Source organism: Oncorhynchus tshawytscha, linkage group LG16 (assembly GCF_018296145.1).
Source record: "Oncorhynchus tshawytscha isolate Ot180627B linkage group LG16, Otsh_v2.0, whole genome shotgun sequence".
Classification (NCBI taxonomy): Eukaryota; Metazoa; Chordata; class Actinopteri; order Salmoniformes; family Salmonidae; genus Oncorhynchus; species Oncorhynchus tshawytscha.
In genome coordinates, this window is record NC_056444.1 from 51,404,292 (window position 1) to 51,431,101 (window position 26,810).

General features: G+C 43.0%; 1 protein-coding gene and 1 pseudogene across 5 annotated transcripts in view; one reads left to right on the forward strand and one right to left on the reverse strand.

Annotated features, from left to right (window-relative positions):
* LOC112215861 (DNA (cytosine-5)-methyltransferase 3B) overlaps nucleotides 1-26,810 on the reverse strand; it is a 102,288-nt gene that overhangs the window by 51,863 nt on the left and 23,615 nt on the right. Inside the window, exon 1 of one of the 5 annotated variants that reach the window (XM_042299323.1) lies at nucleotides 9,678-9,867. The exons of 2 other annotated variants lie outside the window; for them this stretch is intronic. The gene's annotated coding sequence lies outside the window, so the exon portion shown is untranslated. 2 more of the 5 variants (XM_042299327.1, XM_042299324.1) reach the window with 2 other exon arrangements.
* On the forward strand, nucleotides 8,142-26,179 carry LOC112233018 (annotated as a pseudogene).

The following is a 26,810-nucleotide window of genomic DNA, read 5'->3' on the forward strand; positions in this document are numbered from 1 at the left end:
AAAGTGTTCTTCTTCCTGAAGTTCAAGGCCAGGGTTGGGGATACAGGCAGGGATGTAGTGGAGGATAAACTCACGTAAACAAGATTTCGCATCTTTTTATTTCTGAAACAGCGTTTACTCACCTTTTTATTTTGTTAATGAGCGTTTACCCACATATTATTACGTTCCCAGTGTTGATCAAAGCTCAAAACGCTTATATTGTCGATCTTCTTGAGATGTAATCGCGCCTGCCTCTTTGCGAACGAGTGGAATCATGAGTAGTTGTTTGTTTGTTATGTTTGTGTGCGCCCCTCGGATTTGCCTAGTTAGTAGCACATTCCCCACTCTCTCAAACAGCCCTCTCGCGAGTCGCAGCACCTGCGAAAACAAACTACACCAGCTCGGAGCTGGGCTCAGCAGACCAATGGCGCCGGCAGACTAGGCTAATGGGTTTGCGAGATGCCAGACATAAGGTGTCCGTGAATCAGACTGTGTCTCCAGACATCTCCCAAACAAAGAAAAAACAAGACTCCCGGAAAATTAGTGCACAACTGGTAAATAGTCGCGTAGTCAGGTGACTAGCTGCCAGCAGAGATTTCTTTTTCTTTTTTTTTTTACCCCTTTTTCTCCCCAATTTCGTGGTAGCTACTCATCGCTACAACACCCGTACGGGCTCGGGAGAGACGAAGGTTGAAAGTCATGCGTCCTCCGATACACAACCCAACCAAGCCGCACTGCTTCTTAACACAGCGCCATCCAACCCGGAAGCCAGCCGCACCAATGTGTCGGAGGAAACACCGTGCACCTGGCAACCTTGGTTGGCGCGCACTGAGCCCGGCCCGCCACAGGAGTCGCTGGTGCGCGATAAGACAAGAATTTCCCTACCGGCCAAACCCCCCCTAACCCGGGCGACGCCAATTGTGCGTCGCACCACGGACCTCCCGGTCGCGGCCGGTTAAGACAGAGCATGGGCGCGAACCCAGGGTCTCTGGTGGCACAGCTGGCGCTGCAGTACAGCGCCCTTAACCACTGCTCCACCCGGGAGGCCAGAGACTTCTATTCATATTCCAGTAATGTTAAAGGGCTCTGGTGTTAGGATGAAGTAAGAAGCTAATGTTAAAGATGAACTGAAAGATTTTTGTAAGTTAAGGTGATTTTTGATAACCAAATGTGATGATGTTCCTACTCTTAAAACTGCTGAAAAACTCATATTTTGTCACGGATCCCTCCGGAACTGTCATTATGCACACCTGGTCCCTATTCCCATTCATTAGTAATTGTATAAGTGTGCCCTTTGTTCACCATTGTCCTGTCGATTATTGTTACAATGTCCGTTGGTCGTGTGAGTACCTGTGCTGTGTTGTTTTGGCTTTCGTGCCATGTGGATTGTGCAGATGATTATGGGTCTCGTTCCGTGTGGTATCATTGTTTCGATTGTGTATTTATTCAAGGTACTCGTCGCACGTTTGTTTGGGTTTCTACTCTGTGTTTTGTATAATTGTTTGTTTGGTCTTCGTCCCCGTGCCTAAACATGGCACGCTGTGATTTGGGTAAATAAAAAACCCTATTACGCATTCCTGCGCCTGTTTCCCGACCATTTATGCCAACGTGACATATTTATGTTAAAACATTTGAAAATGGCCTCATCTGACTACTGACTACTACCGCCATCTTGATAATGTGTCATCAATGACATCACTTGAATGGTTCAGCTGAAAGGCAGACCAGACAACAATTTTTTTTAAATCTGAAAACAAGTGCCTTTTTAGAAGGCTATCCTGCTAGAGACTAGCCAGGTAACATGGCATGAATGACAAATAGAAAATTATACTGTGCCAGGTGGTCTACCATAGCCAGCTAGTCCAAAACAATGGCAAGCTCAGTTATCAGATGGATATTTTGCTAACGTTAGCTTGTGAAGTTCGCAGAACAGCTTGCTAGTTAGCCAACTTGCCAGCTTGAATACTCATTTTTCTAGCCAGCTGTTTCTAGCCCAGCTAGCTAGCTAGCCTCTACTAGATTTGGCACATCTGAAGACCCTCAATACAAGCCATATATATGAATAACATTTCCTGCATTGTGTACACGATCTCCCTTCAAAAGTGTCTTTATTATCAGGTGCATGACCATGTAGTTAGCTAGCTTACTAATCTTGTTTTCTGTTAGCTAGCTTGCTGGCTAACACAGTATGATGCCCATGTCAAAACTACTGTAATGTTTAACACAGCTAGACCTTGCTTGCTGAATGAACACAAAAACATGTGCAAGTGGGTTTTGACTGGACTATAGACACTTATTTGATGCTAGCTGCTTTCTTATTGATGGACATCATGCATTTAGCTAGTTTACTAATGTCGGGTAACTGTAGATCTGATGTGTCACGACTTCCGCCGAAGTTGGTTCCTCTCCTTGTTCGGGCGGCGTTCGGCGTTGCCGGTCTTCTAGCCATCATTGATCCACTTTTCATTTTCCATTTGTTTTTGTCTTGTCTTCCCACACACCTGGTTTCAATACCATCATTACATAGTGTGTATTTAACCCTCTGTTCCCCCCATGTCCTTGTCCGGAATTGTTTATTGTAAGTGCTTGTGCACATTATGTCTGGTGTGCGATGGGTTTTGTACCCATTGTAGTGATTGTTTTGTTTACGGTGATTTTTATTATTAAACTGTGCCGTTGTAACACAGTTCTTTGCTCTCCTGCACCTGACTTCTCTGCCGCCAGTACGCACCCGTTACATGATGCCTCTGACCAATGTGCTCAAAAACGTATGCAAGTGGATTTTTGACCGGACTATACAGGTTTGTTAACATGGTTGTGAGTATTTTATAGTTTTTCCATCTCAAGTTGATTGTTTAAGGTTAGATTTGATTCACTTCTTGATCAAAAAGTCATGAGTAAAGCGCGTACACTACCATTCCCATGACATTGTTTCAAATATTATACATTTTCATAACAAGGTTACCTAACATTGACATGTAAATCAATGGTTCAACAAGGTTACCAAACACTGACATGTAAAATAATGTTGGTTGAATTGAGCATTTCAGTTCTACTTTAAACAGATCCTGACCTCAGCAGGAGCAAAAAATAGGCTAGTTCTCATTCTAACGTTGCTTTACAGAGAGTACTAGTGACACAGACAGTGGTGAGCTTGAGAAAGGCTGCAATGCATGCAGGTGGAGGCAGAGGAGACACAGAGAGATAGAAAGCAAGCAGAGAGGACAGTACAGAGGTTCCAAAACTTGAGGTCGGGGCCCAAAGGTTGTGCACAAATTTGTTTACATCCCTGTTTATGTGCATTTCTCCTTTGACAAAATGATCCATCCACCTGACAGGTGTGGCATACCAAGATGCTGATTAAACAGCATGATCATTACACAGGTTCACCTTGTGCTGGGGACAATGAAAGGCCACTCTAAAATGTGCAGTTTTGTCACACAACACAATGCCACACATGTCTCAAGTTTTGAGAGAGCGTGGAATTGGCATGAATGTCCACCAGAGCTGTTGCCAGATCATTTTATGTTCCTTTCTCTACCATAAGCCGCCTCCAACATCATTTTTGAGAATTTGGAGGTACGTCAAACCGGCCTCACAACCGCAGACCACGTGTAACCACTCCAGCCCAGGACCTCCACATCTGGCTTCTTCACCTGCTGGATCATCTGAGACCAGCCACCCGGACAGCTGATGAAACTGAGGAGTATTTCTGTCTGTAATAAAGCCCTTTTGTGGGGTAAAACTCATTCTGATTGAATGGGCCTGGCTCCCCCTGGCCCTCCACCCCCTCCCATGGCTGCACCCCTGCCTAGTCGTGAAATCCATAGATTAGGGCCTAATTTGATTTATTTCAAGTAATATACACAACAATATACACATTTTTCTATGGATGTCTACCCAATGACCTGACAGAGACAATGCAGAGAAATATTTTCTATGTTTTGGCAATTGAATGTTCACTATTTTTGGCTTTGGAATTTTCATTAAAAAGCTCTAAAATCATTTAATGTAAAAATAAAATAAAAACTTTAAAAAACAAACTGAACAAACTGAACTCAAAAAGCACTATTCCCTCAACACTACTATAGGCCTACATTAAAATGCAATCAATATGCAAATAACAGTTTACAAAAAAACTTTGATATCGGTGGTTGTTCGTCTTATCTCGTTAGCCCCCTGACTGAAGTTTACAGCGTACCCACCTTTTTGTTCACCACTACATCACTGGATAGCAGCACAATGGGCTCATAATGAGGCCCGGGAGCAGACCAGACATGTCCATACACTTCCCCGGGAGTAAACACACACACAGAGGCCGGGAAGGACCTAACAGGTCAACAGTATTGTCAAACATGCCTCTGCAGAGAGAGAGAGGAATTTGTCTCGCAGGATAGTGATTTGACCCCGCTGGAGGGCAATGAAAGAGGTCAGATAAGGCTGGTTGGTGCCTAGTGATCAGCCGGTTACCAAATTGAAATAGTGTGTTGGGGCACTGCTGTCGTTTTGTTTGAGAGATCATTTCAGAGAGATAATTTCAGCCACTGGCTGAATGTTATTATCAACGGGAGGGGCTCAAAAGTCAGCCCTGCAGCACCCCATAAACCAAAGAAGAAGTGAAAGATCACATACAGCTTACGATGCAACACCTACATCCCCATTTGCATGAATATTCCAGGCATTAAAAGAAGAAGCCCATACCCAAGACCAGAAACAGCCAGGGCCACAGGTGCATCCTGCAAACTATGGGACACACACACTCGGGGACACACACTCACACACGCACGCACGCTCTCTCTCTCTCAATTCAATTCAATTCAATTCAAGGGCTTTATTGGCATGGGAAACATGTGTTAACATTGCCAAAGCAAGTGAGGTAGACAACATACAAAGTGAATATATAAAGTGAAAAACAACAAAAATTAACAGTAAACATTACACATACAGAAGTTTCAAAACAGTAAAGACATTACAAATGTCATATTATATATATATACAGTGTTCTAACAATGTACAAATGGCTAAAGGACACAAGATAAAATAAATAAGCATAAATATGGGTTGTATTTACAATGGTGTTTGTTCTTCACTGGTTGCCCTTTTCTCGTGGCAACAGGTCACAAATCTTGCTGCTGTGATGGCACACTGTGGAATTTCACCCAGTAGATATGGGAGTTTTTCAAAATTGGATTTGTTTTCAAATTCTTTGTGGATCTGTGTAATCTGAGGGAAATATGTCTCTCTAATATGGTCATACATTGGGCAGGAGGTTAGGAAGTGCAGCTCAGTTTCCACCTCATTTTGTGGGCAGTGAGCACATAGCCTGTCTTCTCTTGAGAGCCATGTCTGCCTACGGCGGCCTTTCTCAATAGCAAGGCTATGCTCACTGAGTCTGTACATAGTCAAGGCTTTCCTTAATTTTGGGTCAGTCACAGTGGTCAGGTATTCTGCCGCTGTGTACTCTCTGTGTAGGGCCAAATAGCATTCTAGTTTGCTCTGTTTTTTTGTTAATTCTTTCCAATGTGTTAAGTAGTTATCTTTTTGTTTTCTCATAATTTGGTTGGGTCTAATTGTGCTGCTGTCCTGGGGCTCTGTAGTGTGTGTTTGTGTTTGTGAACAGAGCCCCAGGACCAGCTTGCTTAGGGACTCTTCTCCAGGTTCATCTCTCTGTAGGTGATGGCTTTGTTATGGAAGGTTTGTGAATCGCTTCCTTTTAGGTGGTTGTAGAATTTAACAGCTCTTTTCTGGATTTTGATAATTAGTGGGTATCGGCCTAATTCTGCTCTGCATGCATTATTTGGTGTTCTACGTTGTACACGGAGGATATTTTTGCAGAATTCTGCGTGCAGAGTCTCAATTTGGTGTTTGTCCCATTTTGTGAAGTCTTGGTTGGTGAGCGGACCCCAGACCTCACAACCATAAAGGGCAATGGGCTCTATGACTGATTCAAGTATTTTTAGCCAGATCCTAATTGGTATGTTGAAATTTATGTTTCTTTTGATGGCATAGAATGCCCTTCTTGCCTTGTCTCTCAGATCGTTCACAGCTTTGTGGAAGTTACCTGTGGTGCTGATGTTTAGGCCAAGGTATGTATAGTTTTTGTGTGCTCTAGGGCAACAGTGTCTAGATGGAATTTGTATTTGTGGTCCTGGTGACTGGACCTTTTTGGAACACCATTATTTTGGTCTTACTGAGATTTACTGTCAGGGCCCAGGTCTGACAGAATCTGTGCATAAGATCTAGGTGCTGCTGTAGGCCCTCCTTGGTTGGTGACAGAAGCACCAGATCATCAGCAAACAGCAGACATTTGACTTCGGATTCTAGCAGGGGAGGCCGGGTGCTGCAGACTTTTCTAGTGCCCTCGCCAATTCGTTGATATATATGTTGAAGAGGGTGGGGCTTAAGCTGCATCCCTGTCTAACCCCACGACCCTGTGTGAAGAAATGTGTGTGTTTTTTGCCAATTTTAACCGCACACTTGTTGTTTGTGTACATGGATTTTATAATGTCGTATGTTTTACCCCAACACCACTTTCCATCAGTTTGTATAGCAGACCCTCATGCCAGATTGAGTCGAAGGCTTTTTTGAAATCAACAAAGCATGAGAAGACTTTGCCTTTGTTTTGGTTTGTTTGATTGTCAATTAGGGTGTGCAGGGTGAATACATGGTCTGTTGTACGGTAATTTGGTAAAAAGCCAATTTGACATTTGCTCAGTACATTGTTTTCATTGAGGAAATGTACGAGTCTGCTGTTAATAATAATGCAGAGGATTTTCCCAAGGTTACTGTTGACACATATTCCACGGTAGTTATTGGGGTCAAATTTGTCTCCACTTTTGTGGATTGGGGTGATCAGTCCTTGGTTCCAAATATTGGGGAAGATGCCAGAGCTAAGTATGATGTTAAAGAGTTTTAGTATAGCCAATTGGAATTTGTTGTCTGTATATTTGATCATTTCATTGAGGATACCATCAACACCACAGGCCTTTTTGGGTTGGAGGGTTTTTATTTTGTCCTGTAACTCGTTCAAGGTAATTGGAGAATCCAGTGGGTTCTGGTAGTCTTTAATAGTTGATTCTAAGATCTGTATTTGATCATGTATATGTTTTTGCTCTTTATTCTTTGTTATAGAGCCAAAGAGATTGGAGAAGTGGTTTACCCATACATCTCCATTTTGGATAGATAATTCTTTGTGTTGTTGTTTGTTTAGTGTTTTCCAATTTTCCCAGAAGTGGTTAGAGTCTATGGATTCTTCAATTGCATTGAGCTGATTTCTGACATGCTGTTCCTTCTTTTTCCGTAGTGTATTTCTGTATTGTTTTAGTGATTCACCATAGTGAAGGCGTAGACTCAGGTTTTCCGGGTCTCTATGTTTTTGGTTGGACAGGTTTCTCAATTTCTTTCTTAGATTTTTGCATTCTTCATCAAACCATTTGTCATTATTGTTAATTTTCTTCGGTTTTCTATTTGAGATTTTTAGATTTGATAGGGAAGCTGAGAGGTCAAATATACTGTTAAGATTTTCTACTGCCAAGTTTACACCTTCACTATTACAGTGGAACGTTTTACCCAGGAAATTGTCTAAGAGGGATTGAATTTGTTGTTGCCTAATTGTTTTTTGGTAGGTTTCCAAACTGCATTCCTTCCATCTATAGCATTTCTTAATGTTACTCAGTTCCTTTGGCTTTGATGCCTCATGATTGAATATTGCTCTGTTTAAGTAGACTGTGATTTTGCTGTGGTCTGATAGGGGTGTCAGTGGGCTGACTGTGAACGCTCTGAGAGACTCTGGGTTGAGGTCAGTGATAAAGTAGTCTACAGTACTACTGCCAAGAGATGAGCTATAGGTGTACCTACCATAGGAGTCCCCTCGAAGCCTACCGTTGACTATGTACATACCCAGCGTGCGACAGAGCTGCAGGAGTTGTGACCCGTTTTTGTTGGTTATGTTGTCATAGTTGTGCCTAGGGGGGCATCTCTCTCTCTCTCTCTCTCACACACACACAGCCAAGGAAAGTCTTAATGATCCTCTCTAAATGACTCAAGATTAGTCTCTAAATAAATACATTTTCAACAAGCTTTCAAACCTCTTGTTTTTACTGCTTCTTAAGAAACACATTGAAATGCAAAGCCACATTGTGAAGTTAACACTGACAAAAGCCATGGCGACTGAGAGGGTGAAGGTAGGAGGTGGAGGGGAGGGTGGGGGGACAATAAGGGGCCACATCAAAGTTCTTTCGGCAGCCTGAATGTCAGAGATTAGGGCTACAACATGAAAGGGTTTTTTTTACCCACAGGGGGTGTCACCGCTAACAGCCATTACAATTCTGCAGCCTACCTTTAAATGTACTATTCATAAATGCTGTGTGCAAGAAACTGTAGGCCTACAGTATTTGTTATATTTGTAACCTCCAAATAGTTCAAACTGGGGCAGAAAAAAATGAAACATGTGGACGTTTTAAAATGAGTGTGTTCACACGTGTGCCTGCAGCGCGTATGAGGGGTCCGAAGATGGTTCATGCCATCCCTCGCCACTAAGCACAAAGTATAGTTCTCGAGAGATGAACAACCAAGCCAAAGCAACGAGTTTTTGTTCTTAATTAGAAACGGTATCCGTGTATGTGTGGTTAATAAAAATGTATCTTTGGAAATCCCACTACGGCGGGCATGCCTTGAGCAGGCCCAAGCGGGTTCACACGGTGCGGTGTCGGCTACAGTCAAATACGCCAATTATCCTATTACTTTCGCGCTGATGCGTGTGAACTCTCAGAGAATAAAGACCCAACTTCAAAGACTCTGCAAACTTGATATAAAAATCCACGCAGGTGCACAACAGTTTACGAATTCTGTAACACTCAAACAACTAGGCTAGGGTTATAGACCTATTATATTAAGTTTCCGCATTACAATGTAGGCCCATTAGGCCCAGTACATACAATGATTATGAAGGCACATATTCTTACAGAAAACAACTATTCCAAATAAACCATTTAAAAAACTATGTCTCTCTCTCTCTCTCTGGCACGACATGGAGTTAGGAAACATGCGCTTGACTTGTATGAAAAACGTCGCAATCGAACTTGAAATTATTTTGAGGAAATTGTGCCAATGCCACAATAGCAATGTAACACTTCGGTAGTCGATTTCAAGTTGAACCAACGTTTAGATAAACGTCCAAAGACACGCTAAAAAAATGAATCACCGTCTTCTTGAAAATCACAAACTAGATTCCACTCGCAACGTCTGTTGCCAACTGTACAGGCTACTAACTGCGCGACCCAGATCAACTCGGTGAATTTAAACTGCAATATTAAACATTCCTATACAGAACACAATACAGTTCACAGTAAATAGTAAATTTCACAGTAAATAGCCCTATATTTGCCATGTTTGAGGATATGTTGGATATTTTCCCTTCCTTGTCTCAAACTTTCATAATCATACATCCGCGCAACCTTGTTGCATCAATTACATCGAAGTGTGGCATGTCTTTAAGCAAACAAAAAGTGGGAATTAATATGACTCCCAATCGAACAAATGACTGTAAAAGTAAGAAAGTGGTCAAACCTCATGCAGGAATTCTTACGGTCTCAAGCAGCATGCTGCTGTGGCGTAAATTGATCTCCTGAGTGCTGTTTTGCAGAGAGCACAGCTACTACACTTATCACGAGAAGGGCAACTGTACAACAAAAAATTACCTGTTGCAGAGGTTGTCATTCGGAAAGAAAGATGGGGAACAGTTGAAATTGATTGGTCCTCTCTCACTGCTTGGCCCACACTCTACCTACTTCAACCTACACACGCCTTCTTCTTCTTTTTTACACTGGGGGAGAATATTTAAGCCGAGTTCTTTTACTCCTCAAGCTTGCCTGCTGCAATCTTTTTTCTCCTTTTTTTTTTGCAACAGTATTCAGGCGTAACTTTTCCCGGGTCTCGAATCACGCTGTAGCTGAATGAAAAATATATTTACCTTTTCCAGTGTTAACCCTTAATAGACCTACGTTGCATTATACACCATTTATAAACTGCTCTTCCCATGGTCTAGTTAGTAAGTACCCCACTGGTCCTTGTTAGGAGAGTGCGTGTACGTGTAAACGAATGTCCACAATAACAATATATCCAAACATTTGAGGTTGTCACTGAAAAAGGATTGCCCATTCTTATTAAATCCATTGTTATAAATCCATTGGTATAACAACAAATGCATCAACATAACTGTGCCCATTTCAATTCTATCGCACATTTGTCTTACATGTTCCTTTGTTTTGTATTGTAGCCTATGTAATGTGCTTTGTTCATGAATTCAAGTTTGGTTTGCAGGTAAGATGAACAAAGCGCATGTCATTTATCACAAGACATCTAGTGGCCTTTTTGGTAACTTCAGACTGTCACAGGTGTCTGTAGTTATCGCTGGCCCCCTGTGTGGCCTTATCACATGTAAAATAAGAAGAAGATTAAAAAAAAATAGAATGACAAAGCTGTGAAACGTTATCCTAAATATAACCTATCAACCTTGTGAATACCATTGGTGTTTCATATGAGGGTTTCAGCATAAACGATCCTTTATATTTTGACACACTTTTATTTGTTTTACTTGCTTCTGCACTGTCATAATGAAGTGTTTTGTAACACTAAAACTAGTGGCAACTGAACTGCCACCAATGTTAAGGAGACAAAACTCACTTTGCTGGAGTTTTGAAACACTTGGGTTGTAAGGGGTTATGAGACCGATTGAAGGTGTACTGAAACATTCATCCTAAAGTGTTCTGAAACACCACCTAATCAATAGTTGTGGAACACCTTGCAAGAGGCTGGGAGCACTAACATGGAAAATATTGAAAACACTAGTATGATGTTTCGAGTCCTGTTTAGTGCAGAATTAGATCCCTTCTTTTTGAGTTTCCAAATCCAGGGGAAGGGAGTCCCTCCACTTATCGTGTATTCCTTGCTCTTGTGCTGATGAACTCCTCATTGCTAACTCCAAAAGGAATTATGCTCAAACAAAGGATATGAGAAAATATAGTTTTGTGAAAATACAAATGAATACGTTTGTCCAGGATAATAATGAATGAGTACAAAATTATTATTTGTGGAATTTCTTTCCTTCTTCATGAGTTTGAGCAAATCTGTTGTGTTGTGACAAGGTAGGGGTGGTATACAGAAGATAGTCCTATTTGGTAAAAGACCAAGTCCATATTATGGCAAGAACAGCTCAAATAAGCAAAGAGAAATGACAGTCCATCATTACTTTAAGACATGAAGGTCAGTCAAGTGCAAAGTTTCTTGAAGTGCAGTCACAAAAACCATCAAGCGCTGTGATTAAATTGGCTCTCATGAGGGCAGCCGCAGGAAAGGAAGACCCAGAGTTACCTCTGCTGCAGAGGATACGTTCATTAGAGTTAACTGCACCCAAAGAAATGCTTCAGAGTTCAAGGAACAGACATATCTCAACATCAACGGTTCAGAGCAGACTGTGTGAATTGGGCCTTCATGGTTGAATTGCTGCAAAGAAACCACTACCAAAGGACACCAATAAGAAGAAGTGACTTGCTTGGGCCAAGAAACACGAGCGATGGACATTAGACCGGTGGAAATCTGTCCTTTGGTCTGATGAGTCCAAATTTTTGAATTTTGGTTCCAACCGCCGTGTCTTTGTGAGACGCAGAGTAGGTTAACGGATTACCTCTGCATGTGTAGTTCCCCGTGATTTATTTAGAATTCAAGGCACACTTAACCAGCATTGCTACCACACCATTCTGCAGCAATACACCATCCCATCTGCTTTGTGCTTAGTGGGACTATAATTTGTTTTTCAACAGAACAATGACCCAAAACACACCTCCAGGCTGTGTATGTGCTATTTGACCAAGGATAGTGATGGAGTGCTGCATCAGATGACCTGGCATCCACAATCACCCAACCTCAACTCAATAGAGGTGGTTTGGGATGAGTTGGACCACAGAGTGAAGGAAAAGCAGCCAACAAGTGCTCAGCATATGTTGGAAAAGCATTCATCATGAAGCTGATTGAGAGAATGCCAAAAGTGTGCAAAGCTGTCATCGAGGCAATGCCTCTCAATGGCCAATACATAGCATTAGTAAACCAGGATTTATATACACATTGGGCAAACCAGACTTCATGGCTGAAACTTTGTAGAGAATACTGAATGAAGATGTACCCCCTCTCAGGCTCCTGAGCCTGTGTAGGGATCTGATGGGACATCTGAATCCGACTTAAGGAGAAAAATATATATCTATTTTTTTAATATATATACTGTATTTTGTTTACTTTTGGAATATTATGAGTATGTTTTTCCCCCTTCCGCTATTATGATCAGTTTTCACTCCATCTAGTAGGTGGCGGCATGCACTTCTAACGACCTCCATAATACAATAGAAGAAACAAGTATGGAACGTGCTGAGTTGAATAGCAAGAAAACGAACTTTGAATTTGCTGATCAGTGCACTAGCTGACAGCAACAATTGTGCAACTTCAATTTACTAAAGATACTTTACCAGATTCTGTGAGCAATGACTTTCTGAACATTAACAAATTCAACGAGCAGGTGAGCATTCGATAACGTGAAATGGTCGTTTTGAGCATGAACTCAGTACAGTGAGCAAAAGTTAACTGTAAACACTGCAGGGGTATATTCATTCGTCCGATTCTGTTGCAAAACGTTTCTTAAACGGAACGAAACGGGGCGGGACCTACCTAAATTTGTCCAATAGAAGCTCTCGTTTTTCTCTTTGCTTCCGTGTGGTTCTTAAACAGTGAACGCAATGAATACACCCCTGCAAATATTAGCAGCATGCTTGCTTGTGCTTACGAATTGACATAAAGCCTAACTGATTTCGAAACATGCTGCTTTTAGTATGATGCAATGTTTCGAAATGTGTGTAGTTAGGCCATACACGTCCCAGGTCACATGACTAGGTACGGTCACATGATTCATATGAGGTCTGGCCCATCTTACCTAACAACAAAGTAGATCTATGGCAACTATGAATCAATGTACTGAATAGACCAATAAACTCTGTATTCTTAAACTGTTTCTCTGCAGCAATTTACAAGTCTGACTGAGATTGTTTTCAATTTCCTGTTGGAGCCAAAAGAGGTAAACAAACTCATGAGGACAGACATATATTATCTTATCCTTAATTGTGTGCTGGATGTGTGAACAGACTGCCACTTGACTGTGTTTCCTTCATTCATTGTAGTGTGTATTTGCAGACGACCAGGCTCTTGCAGCAGCTGAGTGAGTTTGCAGAGGAGAATGGGATGAGTGCAGGCCCTCTGAGAAACCGTATGAAGAGTTTCATGCTGCTTCCCTATGGTGAGACTGACAGACAGCACTCACAAATAAAAATATTTAGAAATAACTTGTGTATACAACGTGAAATACACCTAAACCAAAATATGGTAAGGGTCCAGCACATATCTTAGTATATTAGTATATCAATTAGTATATCACTTTTAGAAAGTTTTGCAAATTTTAATGAAATAAAAAACTGAAATAACTTATTTACATAAGTATTAAGACCCTTTGCTATGAGACTCTAAATTGAGCTCAGGTTCATCCTGTTTCCATTGATCAGCCTTGAGATGTTTCTACAACTTAATTGGAGTCCACCTGTAGTAAATTCAATTGATTGGACATGATTTGGAAAGGCACACACTTGTCTATCTAAGGTCCCATGGTTAAAAAAAACCAAGCCATGAGGTCGAAGGAATTGTTTGTAGAGCTCAGAATCAGGATTGTGTCGAGGCACAGAACTGGGGAAGGGTACCAACACATTTCTGCAGCATTGAAGGTCCCCAAGAACAGAGTGGCCTCCATCATTCTTAAATGGAAGAAGTTTGGAACCACCAAGACTCTTCCTAGAGCTGCCCGCCTGGCCAAACTGAGCAATGGGGGGAGAAGGGCCTTGGTCAAGGAGGTGACCAAGAACCCGATGGTCATCTGACAGAGCTCCTCTGTGGAGATGGGAGAACCTTCCAGAAAGGCAACAATCTCTGCTGCACTCTACCAATCAGGCTTTTATGGTGGAGTGGCTAGACAGAAGCCACTCCTCAGTCAAATGCACATGACAGCCAGCTTGGATTTTGCCAAAAGGCACCTAAAGCACTCTCAGACCATGAGAAACAAAATTCTCTGGTCTGATGAAACCAAGATTGAACTCTTTGGCCTGAATGCCATGCGTCACGTCTGGAGGAAACCTGGCACAATCCCTATGGTGAAGCATGGTGGGGGCAGCATCATGCTGTGGGGATGTTTTTTAGCAGCAGGGACTGGGAGGCTAGTCAGGATTGAGGGGAAAGATCAACAGAGAAAAGTACAGAGAGATCCTTGATGAAAACCTGCTCCAGAGAGCTCAGGACCTCAGACTGGGGCTAAGGTTCACCTTCCAACAGGACAACGACCCTAAGCACACAGCCAAGACAACGCAGGAATGGCATTGCGACAATTCTCTGAATGTCCTAGAGTGACACAGCCAGAGCCTGGACATGAACCTGATCGAACATCTTTGGAGAGACCTGAAAATAGCTGTGCAGCGACGCTCCCAACCAACCTGAGAGGGCTTGAGGGGATCTGCAGAGAAGAATGGAAGAAACTCCCCAAATACAGGCGTGCCACGCTTGTAGCATCGAGGCTGTAAACGTGGCCAAAGGTGCTTCAACAAAGTATTGAGTAAAGGGTCTGAATACTAAATGTGATATTTCAACAAAACATTTTTTTATACATTTCTAAATATTTCTGAAAACCTGTTTTTACTTTGTCATTATGGGGTATTGTGTGAAGATTGAGGGAAAATGCCATTCAATACATTTTTGAAATAGGCTGTAAACATAAGAAAAAGTCACGGGGTATGAAGACTTCCCGAATGCACTGTAAAATGTGTTCGATTTAATTATGTGGTTACAGCAACCTAAAATGGACAAAGTACATGCTGTAAGTTTATTTGAACTCAAAACCAAGATTGGAAGAATTATTTTTTTAGGTGCCCTGAAGAAAAATCTGACGGCAGACCAAGTCTAAGAGGACCTTCTGGCTTTAGGTATGTTGTAATATATATATGTAATAAACCCCATGTACACTATCAAAGCTGCAAATACTCCAGTCTCCACAGTCCATATTGGTACTGAGCTTTACAGTGTCATTAAACAACTTTTAACCATAACTATTAATTGATAGGATTCAATGATGCCAAGGCAGCCCATTTTTCACAACAGGTATGTTACAACATTTAATATCCTATCCTCCATGTTGGATATTGAATTGAGAAAAAATGTAATTGATTGAATAATTATTTTCAGTGGAGCAGCCACTACCCTGTGTTGTCCAGGCTGGCTGTAGGGCAGACTCTTATGGTCAACCAGCTGGTTGACATGGAGTGGAAGTTTGGTGGTAAGACAAATAACCTTAGGATAGAAGTTCCCTTGCGAATGGTCCACTCTTTTGTGATCCTCCCCACCTTATCGTATAATGTAGATGTGTGTTTCACTCATTTATACTGAACAAAAATATGAATTCAATTTGCAACAATTTCAAATATTTTTAGTTACAGTTCATATAAGGAAATCAGTCAATTGAAATAAATTCATTTGGCACTAAACTATGGATTTCACAATACAGATATGCACCGGTTGGTCACAGACACCTTAAAAAAAAAAATCAGGAAACCAGTCAGTATCTGGTGTGACCACCATTTGCCTCATGCAGTGCGACACCTCTTACGTATAGAGTTGATCAGGCTGTTGATTGTGGCCTTGTCCGTTGAGAGAAATAAGCTTTTTGTGAGTATGAAACATTTCTGGGATCTTTTATTTCAGCTCATGAAACATGGAACCAACACTTTACATGTTGCGTTTATATTTTTGTTCAGTGTATAATAGATAAATGACCCAATTCCCAGCCTCTCCATGACTACTGTCGTGACGTGACTCATTAATCTGATGACTTATGTATCGAATCAACTATGTTTAATTGTTACGTGATTTAAAGGAGTCATGTAACAATTAACTCATTAGGATTTGGGGCACCGCGGAAGAAGTTGTTTAACGAGTTCTCCCTAATTAAACTCTAGATTATATATCGATAAGTCATTTATTAATCATTACCTCATATCGGTCTCATAATTCTGAACGTTGCATACTCCTTGTATCTGCACAAACCCAAGCTTTACTGATCATTCCGGACCACACAAATTGATTTAATTGTTTATTTACTAACTAACTAAATGATAAAACAGGATACACACACACATGGTATAGGTTATTGATTAGAAACTTAATACAATGAAAATAGGTCCCTAGTGGACTAACGATGATATGACCGTTTATCAAAAGAGGGAGGGGAAAAAGAAAGAGAGACACTCTTTCTTGTAACTATGTGTAACGGTTTTCTAGTGGTGATGAAGGGTCGGACCAAACTGCAGCGTGTCGATTGCGATCCATGTTTATTTAAACAAACGTAAACACGACTAAACACGAACACTACAAACAATAAACGAAACGAAAACCGAAAACAGCCTATACTTGTGTCAACTAACATCAAAGAAGGACATCAAGACACTAAGGACAATCACCCACGACAAACTCAAAGAATATGGCTGCCTAAATATGGTTCCCAATCAGAGACAACGATAAGCACCTGCCTCTGATTGAGAACCACTCCAGACAGCCATAGACCTTGCTAGACAACCCACTAAGCTACAATCCCAATACCACCACCAAAACCCCAAGACAAACACACCACAATTACAAAAACCCCATGCCACACACTGGCCTGACCAAATACATAAAGATAAACACAAAATACTTTGACCAGGGCGTGACAGAACCCCCCTAAGGTGCGGACTCCCGAACGCACCTCAAAACAATAGGGAGGGTCCGGGTGGGCGTCTGTCCATGGTGGCGGCTCCGGCGCGGGGACGTGGACCCCACTCCTTTAATGTCTTAGTCCCCTCTCCCTTCGTCCCTGGATAGTCCACCCCGCCGCCGACCATGGCCTAGTAGTCCTCACCCAGAACCCCACTGGACTGAGGAGCAGATCGGGACTGAAGGACAGCTCGGGACCGAGGCAGCTCGGGACTGAGGGGAAGCTCGGGAGTGAGAGAAAGCTCAGGAGTGAGAGGAAGCTCAGGAGTGAGAGGAAGCTCAGGAGTGAGAGGAAGCTCAGGAGTGAGAGGAAGCTCAGGAGTGAGAGGAAGCTCAGGCCGGTAAATAGATCTACCAGCTCCTGGCTGGCTGGTGGTTTCAGCAGATCCTGGCTGACTGGCAGATCCTGGCTGACTGGCAGATCCTGGCTGACTGGCAGATCTGGAAGAGTCTGGTTGACTGGCAGATCTGGAAGAGTCTGGTTGACTGGCAGATCTGGAAGAGTCAGGTTGACTGGCAGATCTGGAAGAGTCTGGTTGACTGGCAGATCTGGAAGAGTCTGGCTGACTGGCAGATCTGGAAGAGTCTGGCTGACTGGCAGATCTGGAAGAGTCTGGCTGACTGGCAGATCTGGAAGAGTCTGGCTGACTGGCAGATCTGGAAGAGTCTGGCTGACTGGCAGATCTGGAAGAGTCTGGCTGACTGGCAGAGTCTGGCTGACTGGCAGATCTGGCGGCGCTGGGCAGACTGGCGATGCTGGGCAGACTGGCGGCGCTGGGCAGACTGGCGGCGCTGGGCAGACTGACGACGCTGGGCAGACTGACGACGCTGGGCAGACTGGCGGTGCTGGGCAGACTGGCGACGCTGGGCAGACTGGCGACGCTGGGCAGACTGGCGACACTGGGCAGACTGGCGACGCTGGGCAGACTGGCGACGCTGGGCAGACTGGCGGCGCTGGGCAGACTGGGGGCACTGGCGGCGCTGGGCAGACTGGCGGCACTAGCTGCTCCATATAGGCTGACAGCTCTGGCGGCTTCTTACAGACTGACCGCTCTGGCGGCTCCGTGCTGACTGGCAGCTCCTTGCAGACTGGCAGCTCCTTACAGACTGACAGCTCCGTGCAGACTGACAGCTCCGTGCAGACTGGCAGCTCCTTGCAGACTGGCAGCTCCATGCAGACTGGCAGCTCCATGCAGACTGGCAGCTCCATGCAGACTGGCAGCTCCATGCAGACTGGCTGCTCTATGCAGACTGACATCTCTGGCTGCTTCATGCAGACTGACAGCTCTGGCTGCTCCATGTAGACTGGCTGCTTCATGCAGACTGGCAGCGCGGGCTGCTTCATGTAGACTGACAGCTCTGGCTGCTTCATGCAGACTGGCAGCTCTGGCTGCGCTGAACAGGCGGGAGACTCCGGCAGCGCTGGAGATGAGGAAAGCTCTAACAGCGCTAGATAGGCGGGAGACTCCGGCAGCGCAGTAGAGGAGGAAGGCTCTGGCTGCGCTGAACAGGCGGGAGGCTCCGGCAGCGCTGTAGAGGAGAAAGGCTCTGGCTGCGCTAAACAGGCGGGAGACTCCAGCAGCGCAGGAGAGGAGAAAAGCGCTGGCTGCGCTGAACAGGCGAGGCACACTGAAGGCCTGGTGCGTGGTGCTGGAACTGGTGGTACTGGATCGAGGACACGCACAGGAAGCCTGGTGCGGGGAGCTGCTACCGGAGGGCTGGGGTGTGGAGGTGGTACTGGATAGACCGGACCGTGCAGGCGCACTGGAGCTCTTGAGCACCGAGCCTGCCCAACCTTACCTGGCTCGATGCCCACTCTAGCCCGGCCGATACGAGGAGCTGGAATATACCGAACCGGGCTGTGCACCCGCACTGGAGACACCGTGCGCTCCACAGCATAACACGGTGCCTGCCCGGTCTCTCCAGCCCCGGTAAGCACAGGGAGTTTGCGCAGGTCTCCTACCTGGCATAGCCATACTCCCTGTGAGCCCCCAAGAAATTTTTGGGGCTGACTCTCGGGCTTCCATCCGCTCTGCCGTGCTAGCTCCTCATAATGCCGCCTCTCTGCTTTTGCTGCCTCCAGCTCGGCTTTGGGGCGACAATAATCTCCAGGCTCATTCCAGGGTCCTTTACCGTCCAATTCCTCCTCCCATGTCCATATCTCCAGGTGGTGCAACCTCTCCCACTGTAGCTGCTGCTGCTCCTGCTGCTGCTGCCTCTGTTGCCTCTTCTCCTGTTGCTCCTTTGGGCGGCTACACTCCCCTGGTTTAGCCCAGGGTCCTCTCCCGTCGAAGATCTCCTCCCATGACCAGGAATCCTTGGTGAGCATCTCCTTTTTCGGCTGCTCCTGCCTGTTGACACGCCGCTTGGTCCGTTGGTGGTGGGTGATTCTGTAACGGTTTTCTAGTGGTGATGAAGGGTCGGACCAAACTGCAGCGTGTCGATTGCGATCCATGTTTATTTAAACAAACGTAAACACGACTAAACACGAACACTACAAACAATAAACGAAACGAAAACCGAAAACAGCCTATACTTGTGTCAACTAACATCAAACAAGGACATCAAGACACTAAGGACAATCACCCACGACAAACTCAAAGAATATGGCTGCCTAAATATGGTTCCCAATCAGAGACAACGATAAGCACCTGCCTCTGATTGAGAACCACTCCAGACAGCCATAGACCTTGCTAGACAACCCACTAAGCTACAATCCCAATACCACCACCAAAACCCCAAGACAAACACACCACAATTACAAAAACCCCATGCCACACCCTGGCCTGACCAAATACATAAAGATAAACACAAAATACTTTGACCAGGGCGTGACACTATGCTCACAGTAATCCTAATACTTTACCCCTGAACCGCCGCCCATTTGGGTAAGAAATAATGAATGTATTTACAGTTGAAGTTGGAAGTTTAGATACACCTTAGCCAAATAGTTTAAATCTGAGTTTTTCAAAATTCCTGACATTTCCCGACAAGTAAAAATTCCCTGTTTTAGGTCAGTTAGGATCGCCACTTTATTTTAAGAATGTGAAATGTCAGAATAATAGTAGAGAGAATTATTTATTTCAGCTTTTATTTCTTTCATCACATTCCCAGTGCATCAGACATTTACATACACTCAATTAGTATTTGGTAGCATTGCCTTTAAATTGTTTAACTTGGGTCAAACGTTTTGGGTAGCCTTCCACAAGCTTCCCACTATAAGTTGGGTGAACTTTGGCCCATTCCTCCTGACAGAGCTGGTGTAACTGAGTCAGGTTTGTAGGCCTCCTTGTGCGCACAAGCTTTTTCAGTTTTACCCACACATTTTCTATAGGATTGAGGTCAGGGCTTTGTGATGGCCACTCCAATACCTTGACTTTGTTGTCCTTAGGCCATTTTGCCACAACTTTGGAAGTATGCTTGCGGTCATTGTCCATTTGGAAGTTTTAATTTCCTGACTGATGTCTTGAGATGTTGCTTCAATATATCCACATAATTTTCCGTCCTCATGATCCAATCTATTTTGTGAAGTGCACCAGTCCCTCATGCAGCAAAGCACCCCCACAACATGATGCTGCCACCCCCGTGCTTCACGGTTGAAACGGTGTTCTTCAGCTAGCAAGCCTCCCTCTTTTTCCTCCAAACTTGATGATTTATTTATTTATTTAGTTCACCTTTATTTAACCAGGTAGGCAAGTTGAGAACAAGTTCTCATTTACAATTGCGACCTGGCCAAGATAAAGCAAAGCAGTTCGACACATACAACGACACAGAGTTACACATGGAGTAAAACAAACATACAGTCAACAATACAGTATAAACAAGTCTATATACGATGTGAGCAAATGAGGTGAGATAAGGGAGGTAAAGGCAAAAAAAGGCCATGGTGGCAAAGTAAATACAATATAGCAAGTAAAACACTGTAATGGTAGATTTGCAGTGGAAGAATGTGAAAAGTAGAAATAAAAATAATGGGGTGCAAATGAGCAAAATAAATAAATAAATAAAATAAATAAATACAGTAGGGAAAGAGGTAGTTGTTTGGGCTAAATTAAAGATGGGCTATATACAGGTGCAGTAATCTGTGAGCTGCTCTGACAGTTGGTGCTTAAAGCTAGTGAGGGATATAAGTGTGTCCAGTTTCAGAGATTTTTGTAGTTCGTTCCAGTCATTGGCAGCAGAGAACTAGAAGGAGAGGCGGCCAAAGAAAGAATTGGTTTTGGGGGTGACCAGAGAGATATACCTGCTGGAGCGCGTGCTACAGGTGGGTGATGCTATGGTGACCAGCGAGCTGAGATAAGGGGGGACTTTACCTAGCAGGGTCTTGTAGATGACATGGAGCCAGTGGGTTTGGCGACGAGTATGAAGCGAGGGCCAGCCAACGAGAGCGTACAGGTCGCAATGGTGGGTAGTATATGGGGCTTTGGTGACAAAATGGATTGCACTGTGATGGACTGCATTCAATTTGTTGAGTAGGGTATTGGAGGCTATTTTGTAAATGACATCGCCGAAGTCAAGGATTGGTAGGATGGTCAGTTTTACAAGGGTATGTTTGGCAGCAGGAGTGAAGGATGCTTTGTTGCGAAATAGGAAGCCAATTCTAGATTTAACTTTGGATTGGAGATGTTTGATGTGGGTCTGGAAGGAGAGTTTACAGTCTAACCAGACACCTAGGTATTTGTAGTTGTCCACGTATTCTAAGTCAGAGCCGTCCAGAGTAGTGATGTTGGACAGGCGGGCAGGTGCAGGCAGCGATCGGTTGAAGAGCATGCATTTAGTTTTACTTGTATTTAAGAGCAATTGGAGGCCACAGAAGGAGAGTTATATGGCATTGAAGCTTGCCTGGAGGGTTGTTAACACAGTGTCCAAAGAAGGGCCAGAAGTATACAGAATGGTGTCGTCTGCGTAGATGTGGATCAGAGACTCACCAGCAGCAAGAGCGACATCATTGATGTATGCAGAGAAGAGAGTCGGTTCAAGAATTGAACCCTGTGGCACCCCCATAGAGACTGCCAGAGGTCCGGACAGCAGACCCTCCGATTTGACACACTGAACTCTATCAGAGAAGTAGTTGGTGAACCAGGCGAGGCAATCATTTGAGAAACCAAGGCTGTCGAGTCTGCAGATGAGGATGTGGTGATTGACAGAGTCGAAAGCCTTGGCCAGATCAATGAATACGGCTGCACAGTAATGTTTCTTATCGATGGCGGTTAAGATATCGTTTAGGACCTTGAGCGTGGCTGAGGTGCACCCATGACCAGCTCTGAAAACAGATTGCATAGCAGAGAAGGTATGGTGAGATTCGAAATGGTCGGTAATATGTTTGTTGACTTGGCTTTCGAAGACCTTAGAAAGGCAGGGTAGGATAGATATAGGTCTGTAGCAGTTTGGGTCAAGAGTGACCCCCCCTTTGAAGAGGGGGATGACCGCAGCTGCTTTCCAATCTTTGGGAATCTCAGACGACACGAAAGAGAGGTTGAAAGAGAGGTTGAACAGGCTAGTAATAGTGTGGCAACAATTTCGGCAGATCATTTTAGAAAGAAAGGGTCCAGATTGTCTAGCCCGGCTGATTTGTAGGGGTCCAGATTTTGCAGCTCTTTCAGAACATCAGCTGACTGGATTTGGGAGAAGGAGAAATGGGGAAGGGTTGGGCGAGTTGCTGTGGGGGGTGCAGTGCTGTTGACCGGGGTAGGAATAGCCAGGTGGAAAGCATGGCCAGCCGTAGAAAAATTCTTATTGTAATTCTCAATTATAGTGGATTTATCAGTGGTAACAGTGCTTCCTGCAACACTAACTCAAAAAAGTTCTGGGACACTGTAAAGTCCATGGAGAATAAGAACACCTCCTTCCAGCTGCCCACTGCAAACCAAAGTCCCTTCATTGGTGATTGGTCAACAGTAGGGATTCATAAATGAAGTATTTGTCTTTCAATGAGAGACAAAACATATTGATGCACATTTTTTCACTTGAGAAGTACTGCACCAAACATCTGAGTTAGATTTAAAATTGCGTGATTAAGATTTCCTCAGCAAAAACGCAAAGCTGTCATCAAGGCTACGTTGAAGAATCTCATATAAAATATATTTTGATTTGTTTAACACTTTTTTTGCTTACAACATGATTCCATATGTGTTATTTCATAGTTTTGATGTCTTCACTATTATTCTACAATGTAGAGAAAAACCCTTGAATGAGTAGGTGTCCAAACTTTTGACTGGTACTGTATTTCTTGAGTTATCTTAGATTAATTCAGACTATTTTGAAGCACTGGCTACAGTGTCTCAAGATGGACAAACAGTACTACTGCTGCTTTTTAATTTTTTTAATTCAAGCTTAGTTCGCCTAGCCTTTTAGCCTCTAGTTTTCATGGTTTGTTTTCCTACATGTGTCAGAATTCCTGCGGCCTGCCAAGTACTGTCTTTCTCCCATGGCTTCAGCCACTTTGATTTGTTGACATAAAAATGTCCACACATAGTGAAAGTAACACTCTGAAGGAGGAAGGCCCTAAAAAATTTGCAGGCTATAGCCTGTTTATAGCCTCGTACTCTTTTATTTGTATCTACTTGTACTTTTTAACTGCATAGTTGGGAAAGGGCTCGTAAGTAAGCACTTCACGGTAAAGTGTACACTTGTTTTATTTGACGCATCTGAAAAAACTTTTTTTTAAATTTGAATGAGCATAGCGTGACCATATTACTAGCACCAGTGCTGGGGAGTAACAGATTGCAAAAATATTGTAATCAAATTAGATAATTACTTTTAAATTCAGAAAGGATTGTTGCAACAACAACAACAACAAAAATCGGACACCTTTCTGTTTTCTCAATGACATTTAAATCCGCATTGAAAAAAGGCGCAGGTTTACATTTTTCCACCTGAGCGAGTCTGACCACAAGTCAGAGGCCACTATGATGACACACCAAATGCGTTTGATGGATTGCGGGAAAAGAGCAGGAACAGGATTTTAATAGGCTACAGTCCAAGCTATGTCTTCCAATGGTGTGACTGCTGTCGACATCATCCAAAGATTTTCCAACTTGAAGAAATACCCTTACAGGCCATTTTGAGCCTGTAATCGAACCCAAATGCTGATGCTCCAGATACTCAATTAGTCTAAAGAAGATCAATAAGCCTTTTAAAATGATAAACTTGGATTAGCTAACACAACGTGCCATTGGAACACAGGAGTGATGGATGCTAAAAATGGGCCTCTGTAGTCCTACAGTTTGTAGATGTTTCCAGCTACAATAGTCATTTACAACATTAACAATGTCTACACTCTATTTCTGATCAATTTGATGTTATTTTAATGGACAAAAAAAAGTGCTTTTCTTTCAAAAACAAGGACCTTTCTAAGTGACCCCAAACTTTTGAACGGTAGCGTATGTCATTCAATTGGTAATATTAATTTGTCCTCTTCTAATGCCTCTTAGAGGGAAAGTAATCAGATTACGTTACTGAGTTTGGGTAATCCAAAAGTGGTTACCAATTACAATTTTGGACATGTGACTAGTAACCCTGACTAGCACAATATACAGAATCTGTCCATGTTCATAATTTTGAGGAAATTGGCACATTGCAGTGTTCTACGCTATTTGAAAATATCTCTACGTCTCTTCCAGCTTACGTTGGTCATCAGAAAGGGGAACTCAACTGAAAATGTCTACATGGGTGAAGCTCTTACTCTGGCTGCGCTATCTCCTAGTCAACATGTCATTGGTTCACTTTGCCTATTGTTCTTGGTGTCATTGACAGATTTGGTCTGTTTTTTGTTGTTCTTTCTTCAGAGTTGACCCTCCCCCGGTTTTACAACTACCTCCATGAAATGGAGAGGGCCAAAGCCAGTATGGACTGCTTCAGCTGAGCTTTAAACACCAGTAACATGAGAATGTACTGAATGTGTCCTTGAGGGACAGGAGGAAACATGAATGGAGTTGCCAGCGACAGTGGTTGACATTGGGTCTGCCCGAAATGGCATACTGTTCCCATTACAGGACAATACTTTTGAACGGGGGCAAAGTAGTGCACTATATAGTGAATAGAGTGCAATTTGGGACGTACAATGGGTTCAAAATAGAACATACAGAATCTGAAGGAAACGTCCAGATTCTCACATACCATTAAACGATTTCAATGTTTTGTCTTTTGAAATGTGCACAGTTGTTTTTCGCAGTAGAGATTTTGTGTGCGTGAGAAAGTCTTCGCGGGTGTGTTTTGAATTGTAACCCAATGACTTTAATTCCATTGGCTGTCACTACAAGTGACGTGAGGCATACACGTAACTGATTTTTTGTTGTTGCAATCTTTAATCATTTGTATCACAGATTTGCTTCAGTTCATTTTGTCTATTTAAGTATTCAGATGTCATATTGGTCTGCTGTAGGTATTCACATAATGATGAATGAATGCTAGAAATTCTGAACAATATCCTCAGACAATTACACAGCAAGATTATTACGCTGACATAGAAGATACTATTAAATTGGCTCTAATAACAGGTTTCGGTAGCTATTCCACTGACAGCATAATGAGAGAGAGGGGGCATGTGCATACTAGTTGTCACACCCTCCTACTTCTTCTGTACCTTAATTATCCAACTAGTCGCATCAAATGTACACCCAAATATTTTCTACTGTCATTTGAGCCCGCAGCAATGACCTGCCATGTGTGGGCATTCTACAGTCATTAAATGTTTTGAAAGTGTTTTGCGAAATAAGAGCTTGAAACAGAAAAGAACCTAACACTGCCTGCATTGCTTGATGGTTACATTGTCATAATAACCAATAGGATGTTGATCAGAATACGTGGTATGTTTTTGGAGAAATACAAGCTTGGGGAAAATGCCATGTCTTTGTTTCCGTAAATGTATATAATCAAGCACTTGCCTTTTAAGAGTGTATATTAGGTAGCCTATAGTTTTTAAATGATCAGGCATGGCTCTGCACGTTTAATGATGTCACCAATTCATTTGATTACTCATTCATTCATGTTGGGTTTGATATCTTTACTTCTGCCTGGTCTTAGTCTTACTCATGTCTTACTTTCTGTAGTTCTTGGCCTTCTCCCAAAAATCTGGGTTATAGTCACCCTCTTCAGTCTTCACCCCTCTGGAAACGGCAGTTATAGGAGAAATGTTCTAAAAATCGAAAACATGTTTTTCATTCTACGTGGTGGATTTTTCTTTTGTCAAACTTTATTGCGACAAAAGATAGAAGCTGTGTTTTTCGAATGATTTATGATTGCCGAATCCTTTTGAAAGTACGTGGAGCACGTGATTTCATCACGTAACTATAAAGCTCTACTCTACAGTTAATTCTAAATGCATACTGCTTGCTAAATCTATTTTTCAACTATAACAATGTTGTTGTTTTTTTGCAGGACATCTTGAGTTTCAAAGTTGCCTGAATTGCTTCGTCTTGCTTTTCTAGTTGACTTGATGCAAGTTTCACCATTCAATTATTTCAGATTTACGGGAGTGCAAATCACGTTGGCCACTGTTTTTATCGACACGACCGTTCAGTCGAAACGTACAATAGCAGGCATTTGTTGCACCTATTTTCTATGCGAACTTTCTAAATGGCGACCCTAAAAAATACAAAAAGAATCACTGGACAAGTTCATGAAAACGTCTATTTTCCCTTCTCTCATTCTCACTTGTATAATTATGTTCCTTTATTCCCCTTCATACACCATGCCGGTTCCCCTTTGATATTCCTTGTTGTAGAACTAAAACACAAATTAGGCTTTTAAACAATTCTTAAGTCCAGTGTTATACTCAGTTTACATATGAATTCAATAGAGAACTTGGATATGATTACAGTGAAGGACTATACCTATAAAACAAAATATGAGATATATTGATACGTGGTGCAGTTTTGAAAAGGGGAGGAAGGGTGGATAGTTTTTCACCTATTCATGTTCTCAGAAATCCACCTGTTTCTCATAAACCC